This window comes from Hydractinia symbiolongicarpus, chromosome 3 (assembly GCF_029227915.1).
Source record: "Hydractinia symbiolongicarpus strain clone_291-10 chromosome 3, HSymV2.1, whole genome shotgun sequence".
NCBI classification, from domain to species: Eukaryota; Metazoa; Cnidaria; class Hydrozoa; order Anthoathecata; family Hydractiniidae; genus Hydractinia; species Hydractinia symbiolongicarpus.
Genome location: NC_079877.1, coordinates 21,169,230 through 21,179,895, shown reverse-complemented (window position 1 = coordinate 21,179,895; position 10,666 = coordinate 21,169,230). Strand labels below are relative to the sequence as shown.

The following is a 10,666-nucleotide window of genomic DNA, read 5'->3' as shown; positions in this document are numbered from 1 at the left end:
AAATTTAGGACCAACTGTCACCTTTTCTTCGATTTATTCGCTTATAACCAAAGGGGGGACCTTATATTTTAGCCATTTACACCTAAAATATGTGGTCCCCTGACGTATGCTCATAAAAAAGCGCACATAACCAAAAGGGGTACCTTTTAATTCAAGCACCCATACATGAAATATTTGGTACCAACTGTGAGTTTTTCTCGGATTTATTCGCCTATACCCATAGGGGGACCTTTTATTTTAGCAATTTACACCTAAAATATGTGGTCCCCCTGTGGATTTTTCTCATAACATAGCGCCCATAACCAAAAGGGGTATCTTTTAATTCAAGCATCTATACATGAAATATTTGGTACCAACCGTGACGTTTTCATGGATTTATTCGCCTATAACCAAAGGGGGACCTTACATTTTAGCCATTTACAATATAGTCCCCCCTATGGCGTTTCCTGATAACTAAGTGCCCATGACTAAAAGTGGTATTATTACTAGATACAAATTCTATAATTGAATATATATCTATAATTAAAATGTCAAGTATTTTACAAATGGTTGGTTTGCTTTAAATATCTGCCTCTTTTTTGAAAGATTTCACCTGATCTTCAGAAATAAAAACATACATTAGATTTCGCTGTGCTTTTTTTATTTTGAATAAAATTTGAAATATATTACAATATTTTATATTGTTCTGTATCAATTTATTTTTTTCCAGAATCACTGAAACCTGTCTTTTTAGTGGTTAATGTCGACTAACGTTTTTTTAAATTTTCGTTGTAATATAGGTAAAAATAATAATATATTCATTGTTAGGTTTTATCTTCGAGTTGATAAAGTAACTTTTTAATCTAAGCCTTCAAAAAGACGTACATTATTTTCCTTGTCTTCTATTACAACTACTTCCTTTTGTCCAATACTTTCCAGTGTCCAATTAAAATCGGGAGGTGCCACTTTGAGCATAGAACAATTGAATGGCAACTTTCTGTATGCTTTCCTGAGAGACTGGTGTAAGTACTTTTGGTGATGCCATCTTGCAAGTGAGCAAGTATCACAGCAAACCTATATATACAGAGCGACAACTTTATACACAATATTTGATGAAAAAGGCGAAACAATATTTAACAGGTACTGACACAGTTACAAACGCCATACCCAAGAGTCAGTTGGTTTCCTTGGACCTTTCGGCCCGACTGCCTTTCCACACACTCTGCAGATACTACTGCACCATTTTTTTTGACCTAACATATTAAAATCGTAAAGTACGCTCTCTAAAACAACTTGTAAGGTGAAAATAAACCCAGCGTACCTCCCTTTTTGATCAATTTTCTTACCATTTCATCTCTGTAACTTGGACGCATTCTCTTGTCCATGTTATAGGTACTTCTTGTTTTTCTAATATCAGGCATTCTGCAAACTAAAAGAAAGCATTGTTGTTAAAATTTATTTGGATATGTAGTTATTTGAAAAGCAGAAGTATACTTACTTGTAAACAAAATATGCCACACGAAACGCAGTCCTGCTGTCGTGCATGTGGCACAATTTCAACATGAAAGGTTTCGGCAACTCCATAATTAGCAGGAATATAGAATAATAACACGGTTTTTCAGGATGAATATGTAATACTTTTTAATTTGTAATCCATTGTCTACTTACTTCCATTGTTGTTTTACCTTGTTCAAACAAGAGATTTCAATTTGGAATCTCTTTTTCTTTATGCGCAACCTCCTTCCCAAAGCCCTTTTTTGCTTTTCGACATCGTAAAGAAGCGATGGGAACGAGGCGAGTGGTACGAGTGGTAAGAAAATTCTGTATGTGAAAATGGTAAATTGGAAAACAGCCTCGATATTGCCTGTATTCACCTGTTTCATTTTTGATGCTGGGGTAATAATCTTTACACTCTACGAAGATTTACACTAGCGTCCTTTAACAAAACGTCGGTCAGTGGCACGCTTCCAAATTCTGGAAATCGGCTTACGATAACTTTTTTGCTTTCGATTGACGACTTTAATGCAAGCATTTCTAAATAGTAAGCAGACATTATATGACATAGCTCCAATATAATGCACTGTGTAATTAACACACTTATTAAAGAAGTGAATATAAACAACATTTTCATATAGAAATAACGTAAATCGTAAATCGTAAAAAAGTTTGTTTTTTGAAGGAAATCAAGAAAACTCTTGCAGTGGTAAAACTCGTACCGAGCATAATCTGGATATCATAAAAGGCAAGGGTTTGGAAATCCAAAATAGGTTCTTTAGTTCAAAGACGACTTATAAATCTAAAGGTGCACGCTTAACGTCAATGCACTCGGTGCTTTAAACGTCAAAAATAGAAACTCCAACGCTTGTTCATACGTAAAGGATGTAGAAGACACACTGTGCAAAAACTTTATATGTAGTATCTTAACATCAAAGGTTTTTTTCTTAGTGTAAACTTTTCGATTTATGAGTCATTGCAGGTTTTCAGGATCTGTAGGAAATGCCTTGTTATGAACGACTGAAATAAATATGGACGTTTTAAAGTTCTCATATTTTATAGGAGTGTTTGATTGTACAGTACATGGAGAAATTATAAGTAATGCACGCTTACGTTCATAGGCTGTTCCTCCACTAAAACACACTCCCTTCGCGTTTGAATTCCATTTCATCTAGTGTAGTGGTGTGTATTTTTTCCGCCAAGGAGAGTTACAAGTTCGTTTATATATACAAGTTCGTATCGTTTAAAAGTAAATAGAAAATATATACATACATCAGCTAGTAAAATAAAGATCTTAAACCATACGAAAAAATTAAAAGACTGACTGGAGCTTGCAGAAAGCAATTTTGCCTTATCACCAAGCCCCATCATAAGTTTCGTTAGAGTAGAGAGTTATTATTCCTTGTTGTTGTTTAAAAGAAAGTAACTTTGTTTTCAAATTTCGCAATAAAATTTTTTACACACTGCTTAAAAAACACATAATGATGTTAACGTTTTAAGATCCCTGTCTAAAAAGTCATTCCTAGACGTGGTCCTCTTTTAGATATAGCAAAACTAGTTCGCTGCGTAACAATTTTTGGCTGCCTTAGATTATTTTCACGAAATCTATTCGGAATATTGTGATTTATTAGTTCAAAACTATTGTGGAATGTTTGTGGTGCTAACTCATTTTTAACTTTAAACATGAAGATTAAGTGTTGATAGATATTTATTTGATAAACGTTAAGCGCCTTTAAATCTTTCATTAAATGCCTTAAGTGACATTTGTCTAACTCTTCTCTTGAAATTAAACTTTCAAATTTACAAATTTCTCTATTTCTTTGTCCTGTAATCCTGTAAAGCGTTCCAAAATTCAAAAGTGATAAAGCGTTCGAAAAAAAGCGGAACTGTTTCTATCACCATCATTTTATAAAAAGTTAGAGATAAAGATTGTAATTTGCCCCAAGGGACTAACAATTAGCGGGAAGTTCGAGATACAGTATTCTCTCTATTTAACGTCTACTCTCTATTTAACGCCCCTCACCAGTTAACGCCCAACTCTAAAATCTCGAAAATTCATTAAACGCCCAGAGCGTCAAATAGAAGGAATACGGTAGTGGAGTTCGAAATAGATTTCAGTTAGTGAGACCGTAAATGCTGACGGGACCAAATCTTCGATGATGAATCAGTGAACCAACCCATTACTAAACAGACTCTTATTTGAATAGTACCGTCGTCAATGTTGTTGTTGTACTACTCATTTATCTTAATAGTTGTGTCAGGACCAAATGAAGATAAGAAAACGATGCTAAACTACTCTTAAAATTCAAAACTTGGTATAGATGAAGAACTAAGTTACCGTTATCAATGTCATTAGTCTTTTCCTGTTCAGTCTCTACAGTTGATTTAGGCACTGTGAGAAAAAATAAAGTAATAATTATACACACGGTGAGAATACAGTTTTTAAGACGGAAGAAGGATAGCACAACATAGAGCTTAACTTGTGTGGGCGTTTTGATTTTAGAGCGTTTATACTCTCTCCACTCTCTTTATATTTTATACTCTCTTATACTCTCTTTATACAACTCGTTTATACTACTTTAGTTTCTTTACGAAGCACTGGGGTTCTACCAAGGTAACCGGCCCATGTGTTACAAGATTAAAAAGATAACAATTAAAATTATACAGTTAATATATCGTGAATCTCTTGATAAGAAGTTTGTCATACTAACCACAATATTTTAATATATCTGCGTCAGATATTCCCTCTACAGTATCATTGATTAAGTGGAATTCTATCAATAAAGAAGGTTGGATAGATTAGTTCCTTAAACATAATATTGACAAATCTTTGAATAAAAGTTGGCGTTCAGCAATTTACTTAGAAATTTATTTGATGAAATCAATAGCGTATACTCGAATATGTAAGAGAGATTCCACAGTTTTTTTTACTAAAGAAGTCAAAAACACTTCACCTTTTTCCACAACATTTGGAATTGAAGAGTCGTTAACGTGGCTTTGGTCATGAGTGGTTTCTAAAAACAATTCTGTAGCTTTTTCATTTTCTCGTTTCTCCCTATGAACATATAGAAAATTATATTTGTCTGAAAAAAAACTTCATTTCAGCATGATAATTCTTCACCTAGATTAATTTTCTTCTTTGAACATTTTACTTCTCAAAATCCATGTAAAACAGTTTCAATAACAACCCCCTTAGAAATTGTCACTGTATGATGCGCCGCGTTAAATTTTTTGCAATTTTACATATTATGAAACTCTACTCCTCTGTCAATAACTGACCTCGAACACTTTCATTTCCAGGACTTTTTGAACAAGAAAGAATGATTAACGCGTATTAAATGAAAATGAATTGAAACGATGTTGGTAACAAAAAGAATACTATCTGCCTGGACATTTCAGGACTTCCTAAAAATTTTAGACACGAATCTCATCTTCTTATAAAACGCTCCTAATAAAAAATCTCTGTTCAGGAGTGCAGTGGGTTGATTAGAAAGAATCTGTAGGATCATTCAGCTGCGGACGGAGTTCGCATATGAATAAAATAGTCCCATATCTTCCTTCTTTCTTTACAACTTTCACGGTTCGATACATTGGCACATTCTCGACACTGGACACAATAGTAGCTTTATCGATTATTTTTTTGGGCAAAGTGGCCACGACACGCTGGCTGTGCTGATCGCATAAATTTCTTTCCTCGACTCCACCAGTCATCAGGAAAAAAAAAAAGCGAGGTGAGTATATCAAATTTCCTGAAGTATTAACAAGATTGTTCTTGTATGTCTATTTTTGCATCGCCTATAGCTACAGCTAATTGTACGTAGGTAAGCCAGTCTCCTTTATTTTTCTGGCCCATGATGTAGTGAATGTGATCACATTCATATTGATGTGTTAGATTGATACTGACTGTTTAGCTTGGTCAGATTGATACTGACCACAAAGTCTTGTCACATTGAATCTAACTACCAGTATTGTCAGACTGGCTCACTGACCATAGTCTCTTGTCATTGTTGATTCTGACCGTGAACACTCTCAAGTCAGATAGCTATATACAAGAAATATAATTTTTTATCATAAATTGTTTACAGACATGCTAGCTACGTGCTTGAAACACTACATAGTTAGCTAGCTAATCCTTTAAATCGAAGAACAACTCGCTGTAAATTTCTACTCCTAATTGAAAATACACGATGCAGTCATGTAATCCTGTAGAAACAAACCCTGGCCCACAAGAATACAAAATATCGTTTAGCCAGAGAAATATTAGTTTTGCTGATACATCTGGACAACAGTGTATTTGCAATGTTCTATATGCGATTAGGTGGTCTATGTTTATACGCATCGGTGCAGGGTCTACAGCAGATTTAGATAATGTTCTTATTGCAGGTGATAAGATATATAAGAATCTTGAAACGAATCAATTTTTGTCTTTAGAGGATCTACAAAAAAAATTTTGTATTGAAAAGAAACACTTTCAAGTGGTTAAATTGTAATATTGTAAAGATATTAGCACAGTCGTAGTGATAAAGGGAAGGATAATGTAAGAAACTCAATATTTTTGCAAAATATCCACGTATCTCCGCATCCCACATGTCTGTATAAAAACATAAAATGATGAGGAACGATACTTTCCAACTCGTTCCCAAGGCATTTTGCCTTTTTGATCAATTTGATATAGCGCTCCTTAAGAGACCCTGTGGACGAGGATGCGAATTTTTTCAAACATAAATACGCCTTTCCCGAATTTTATAAATTATAATAATTATGACGTCACCCGACACTTAATAATGGTCCTATGCTCTTCAAATAAAGATATTCAGATAGAATAGCTACTGTAGGGGGTCCTTCTATACACGCTTTTTCAAAAATCACTGTCAAACCCTCATAAAAAATATCATACACAATTTGTTTGTGACGTCACAACTTTTCGTCACGCTCCATTACACAAAAATACGTTGATCATCAGCAAAGATCATCAACGCATGCGCTATCATACAAAATGTCGGTGTTGAGTCATGGAATTCAAAGAGAGTAAAGTCCCTATCAACATGGTGGTAAGATATAATAAATGTGCATTAACTGTCAATCAAAATTCGATATCTTCGGGACCGCAACACTGATTACATTTATGGCCGCCGTAGGTATCTCCTTACCTCTTATGGCCCTGGCATTAGTACAAGAATCAGAGAAGGAGGGGTCCAATGAGCAGAGGATTAAAGACCTGGAGGATCGTCTTGAAGACTATAGAGTAAATGAATGAACAATGTAATGACTGTGAGCGTATATTGGATGCGTATGATAGATGCACCTGTGGTCGGAGGTTCGTGGTAAAGGGTAAAATGTTATGCTGGTACTGTTATAATGAGCATATCACATACAATGGAGGTGGTTGCGTATGTACGATGACATGCAATTCTCTGCAGTCGTTCGAAGTATACAATAAACAGGATACTAAAATTTGAGAATGAGCTCGTTATCCGAAAACTATTCTACTCATTTGCTGCTACCTTCACAGATATCGATGATATCAATGTAAACTACCTGACGGTGTCAGATCCCATGCCCGCCAACAGTGGAAGGATAATCGGTACATTATAAGGTACCATACACAAGATCTCGTGGTTGCCTTGAGGGTGAAAACACCGAAGATCTGGTCCGCACATGGGGTGACACGGCATAACACCAATGCAGTACCGGCAATGAGCCTCGATTTTGAGGAATACCCCGATTGGGTTGCAAAGTATCGACAAATATGGCAAAAAAATCGAAGAGCTTATTTCCGAGCAATTGACGACAGAGCCTGTGAAAAAGGACCGTTATGTGAATGCCAAACTCCAATATTACAAGGACACAATTACCACAAAATTTTATGGTATGCCTGTACCCTATGATGAGCCCTGCCAAGCTAGTGCAATTCTGAATATTTCATCGGTATATGCACAAGGTAAAAACTACTACCCTCAAACACATATTACGGAATGCCGGTACAAAGACTTTAGGAAGGAATGTTTGCTAAGCGAGGACTAGAACCATATATTTTATAGACCTTTTGGGCCTATAAAATATAATACAAATTAAGTCTTATATTCAGGTGGGGACTCTACATAGTGCTTGCATATTGCACAGATTGAAGTGTTTTTAAAATTTCGTCTTTTCCCTCCTCCCTACCCTTGGCAACCAACTGGGCTCTCTCCTGTTCGTTGATAGCATTCACGATCCTATTAAACCTCTGCCGCATTTGCTCTTTGAGCAGCATATACCTCTCCTTTTCACGGCTAATCAGGCTATACTCGTGGTCACTGATAACGCCGTTTTCCATTGCCTTGCTGATCAGGTCTACAATCGAGTTTAATTTCGCCTCCGCGAGTAGCCTTATGCTATCATGTTTTTTGGACTTAAGACGCAACCTTCTTGAGGCGTTCCGGAGACCAGCCTACCCTATTCCGGCGGCAATCGCGAGTCCTCCCATAGCACAGGCTAGGGGAACCGCCAAACCCGAGGCCATAGCTCCAATCCAAAGCCCTGACGTAATCACAGATACGCCATGGTCGCAGAAGCGTACCCACGTATTGTGCATTTTGAATTTTTTGCCAAGTCTATTCCGCTCCTTTATTTCATCCTATTTCCTCTATTTTTTAAGCCTAAAGACCTGCCCCTCATCCTGATCAGAGCCCTGTGCGGGTGCACTCGGCAAACTCGGATAAGGTTTGCTGATATCACTCATTCTTTTATTCTGTCAGAATGCACATGGTTATATTAAAAAACATGACGTTCTTCTCATGATGGTAGACGTCCGTTAGCATGAACTCAAGACGGTCAGTGGACCCCTTCAGTGGAAGGTATACAGGACTGTCAAAGGTCCAGGTTAACATATCTCCCCAAGCGTTCAATTCTTTGGTAGGAAGCAAGGTCAGAATCTTGGATTTTTTTGCCATCCAAAAGGCAGTCGTCTTCATCCACTTGTGGACAAATAAGTCTCAATCTCTGGTATGTATCGGTCCTGTATAAGGCATCATAGTCACCCTTCATATAATACTTTTTTGAGGGGTCATAGGAGCTCCTGCAATGGTCGATGAATCACCACCGAGTACCCATCGCTGACACGGAGCCTGCAGAAGCCGTTTTTCAAAACGAAAATCCTGATCTTGTCCTCTGCCTGGCTGTTGACAATAGCCGCCATGTCCTCGATCCTGTACAAACCCTTCATGATCTCGATACGAGTCACCCTTTCCTGATCGTAATATCATTGTCGCTGTATAGGTTCAACCATCCAGGGCTGATACTTATTGATTTCAAGGCAATGCGGGTGTCCTGTCCCAGGTAGTCCTCGAATATAGTAGGTTTATCTATATCAGTGATGTACAGTTGCTTCATATCCTTTTGTTTTAAGAAATGAACATCTACCAATACAACTATTCGGCAAAGTATAAAAGTAACAGGGGAGAATGGTCGCCTGGTGTAACCAACTTGGAGCATCAGGATCTGTACGTGAGTACAGACTCCCATTTTTCCGTAGTATTTCCGGAGCTTACCAAGTATGCCATCAAAAATCCAACAACCTACCACGATACCCCGTTCAACTGGGTTGGAAAGGGCAGGCGTTGGACTATTGGAATATCCAGGTTAATTTCGCTACCCATTGTGCGACGACGGCCCTAGGCATAGTTGCGAAGCACATGACGGGCTCCGTACCCCTCACAAACTCCATCTTCAAATTTCACGTGTACTACCACATGCGTCGTGTCCTGGCAAGAATGAAGGTCCCCAAGCCGTACGACGACGGCTTCTCGCAGTACAAATACCCATACTTGGGCTCCGGGTATGCACAGGTATGCCGTGAGTATGGTGCAAGTCCTAATGCTTTGTATAAATTCAAGGCTGTTATGTGCTCGTTTACAAATGGTAGATACTGGCCCCAGGTCGATGGCGACTGGGCGAAGTTTATCATGCCTACTAAGTCAGCGTTTGACCTCTGAAGGTCTGACCAAGCTAAGCGTGAGTATCAGGGTTTATGTGGTTTTGTTACTGGGGTCTCAGGCAGGGGCCAAGGCATCCCTTCTGGGGACCGGTGCGGACAACTATACGGCCAGGCAGATGCTATTGCAGAAGTTCGAGTCCATGGTCCAACGCCAAGAAATTGTAAGCCATGACATCACCGAATTTCTGAAGGTTTTACAGTATGCGAGGACCCCGGTGAACTTCGCCGTGATGCATGGCGTGCATATGTTACCCTCCGAAATGAACTTGCGCGTAGGAAAAATCATGGGGTACAACAATAACATTTTGATTGCACCGGCAAGCGCCATAATAAGTATACGGCTTGACCTGAATAACAAGCCTATTGTGCGGCATGCCACACCTCCTATACATACCATACCACCTACACCTTTAAAGCATGCTACCAGGCATTTGGCATCTGCCAAATCACCCCCTAGGCATACAACACCTATTACACCTCCCATACATACCCCCGATATACAGGAAAATGTCACGCCCCATATACCCGAACAACCCCCGCAAAATCAACACGAGGATACCAAGGCCACATTAATCACCATAGGAGTAGGCATCATCCTTGCCTATATATGGTTGAAATAGATCTATTTCACGTATAGCACGACAAGCCCAGCAGCTCCCGCGATGGTCATGTACAGATGTTTTATCGCATATTTCACGATGGTTGACGCTACCCTCAGGAAGAACGAGACTACCGTACCAATAATCCCGGGTAACGCAACACCTGCCTTGCCTGCTAGATATTTAAGGAAGTTCCCGAGCCTTTCCAGTCTCTTCTCTACGAACCCTTTTTAACTACCCCCTGCGGCACCTGCAGCACTTGCCGCGGCACCTCCCCCTCCTGTAACGGAGAGTACAATAGTGCTTATCAACAGTCCAACAGCAGAGACTATACTAGCTATGGTTATCCCCTGTTCGCGGAAGAGTATCCGGAGCTTCTCCAGCAGAGTTGTGTTATCTCTGGCGATTTTTAATAGCGTATCTTTGATGTGCCTCAGCCGGGGGTATATGACAGTGGATAGTATGCCATGCGCTTCCCCTATGGCCTTCTTTTTATCATTCAGATCCTTAATCTCTTTCCTCGCATTTTCTATTTCCTTCTCAAGATGAGCTTGTTGTCCTTCGTCTGCCCCAACCTTCTGCTTCTCAAGTTCCTTCACCCTACCCTCTGCCTTGTTAA

General features: G+C 38.7%; 1 long non-coding RNA gene across 1 annotated transcript; it reads right to left on the bottom strand.

Moving 5' to 3' along the window:
- Positions 1–498: 498 nt before the first annotated feature.
- Positions 499–8,878, bottom strand: LOC130636176 (uncharacterized). The gene is made up of 7 exons (XR_008982235.1): positions 4,428–8,878; positions 4,185–4,247; positions 2,587–3,865; positions 1,478–2,013; positions 1,326–1,408; positions 1,147–1,232; positions 499–1,053 (listed from the first exon to the last, which is right to left on the bottom strand). It is a non-coding gene; the product is annotated as an uncharacterized LOC130636176 (long non-coding RNA).
- Positions 8,879–10,666: the final 1,788 nt, after the last annotated feature.